Source organism: Arachis hypogaea, chromosome 17 (genome assembly GCF_003086295.3).
Source record: "Arachis hypogaea cultivar Tifrunner chromosome 17, arahy.Tifrunner.gnm2.J5K5, whole genome shotgun sequence".
NCBI classification, from domain to species: Eukaryota; Viridiplantae; Streptophyta; class Magnoliopsida; order Fabales; family Fabaceae; genus Arachis; species Arachis hypogaea.
This window is the reverse complement of record NC_092052.1, coordinates 124,603,196-124,604,656: the sequence shown is the minus strand read 5'-3', so window position 1 is coordinate 124,604,656 and position 1,461 is coordinate 124,603,196.

The window sequence follows — 1,461 nt, the reverse complement described above, 5'->3', positions numbered from 1 at the left end:
GCAAGTCCCAACGCTCCTTAGTGAGCGGGAGTTATATCTGAAAGATGGCGAAAAAGACTTTCTTGATTTTGTTTTGGGTTTAGATTTTCTCCTTCTTTTGAAAAAACTTATATAATGTTCTTATTTTAAAGACTTGCCTTTAAAGGCTTATGATATATTTTTGGAGAGATAGGATTTATATATCAAACTGTTTTACTGCTGTAACTCTAGCCGGCCTAATCTTCTTGGGCCGAGACTAGTAGATATTTATATATACTTATATATGTTTCTTTACCCTTATTCTTTCTTCAAACTTTTAAATATCTACCTTTTTTGACACGCTTATGTATGTTATCGAGTGTAAACAATTAGCGAATTGTCATTTATCTGATGTTTAAATCCTTTTTACAGGCTTTTAGTTTAATATCTCCTTCTATACATAAGTATTTATAACTCAGTCTTGTGTCGTAGCACCAAACCCTCATTGAATTATGACTTAAGCATAAGGCTATTGAAGGGTAGGGTGTTACAAATGAGCCCATTCTTCTTGTATCCTAGCGAGAACCCTAGACAAATGCTCATATCGACTTTGCTAACTGAGATGAACTACCATTTCTGGTCGCAAGCCATGATAATGGCTTTTGAATTGAAGAACAAATTGGGATTCTTGGATGGCACTGTAGTAGAACCAGTAGCTGGAGACTCGATGCACGCAATTTGGGAGCATAACAACAGTACAACACATTTATTAGAAATTGGATCCTTCGATGCCTCAGTATTGAAATTGCACAAAATGTCTTGTTTGTCAAAAAGGAAAGAGATTTCTAGATAGAGCTTAAACAAAGGTTTTCACAAGGAAACCACATGCGCCTTGCTGATTTGAATAAAGAACTTTATTCCCTTTGACAAGGTATACTATCTATTACGAGCTTTTTTATTCAATTGAGAAATTATAGGGTGAGATTGAGAATTTTCAGCCAATTAATCCATGTGGATGTGGAAGGCAATCCGCATGTAAGGAATACAGGGAGCAAGATTTCATTTTGCGATTCTTGAAAAGTCTCAATGATAGGTTTTCTAGAGTTAGATCTCAAATCCTTATAATGGATCTGGTGCACGAATTCTCACACTCCATACAACTGAACTAGCAAGTGCATTGGGTCGTCCAAGTAGTACCTGAGGTGAGTCAGGGTCGATCCCACGGGATTGTCGGCTTGGATCAAACAGTGGTTATCTTGTAAATCTTAGTTAGGCGGATAGAAAAGTTATGTAGTTGTTTAAACGCATAAAAGTAAAATAAAGATAACGTTACTCAGTAATTGTGAATCGAATGATAAGAAGATGGTTAAAGCTTCAGAGATGCTTTGTTCTTCTAGATCAATCCTTTCTTACTGTCTACTCCAACTATGAATGATTTCTTCTATAGCAGGCTGTATGTGATCGACATCGATTTGAGCGGCCGCCAATCTTCCTCTAGGCTGA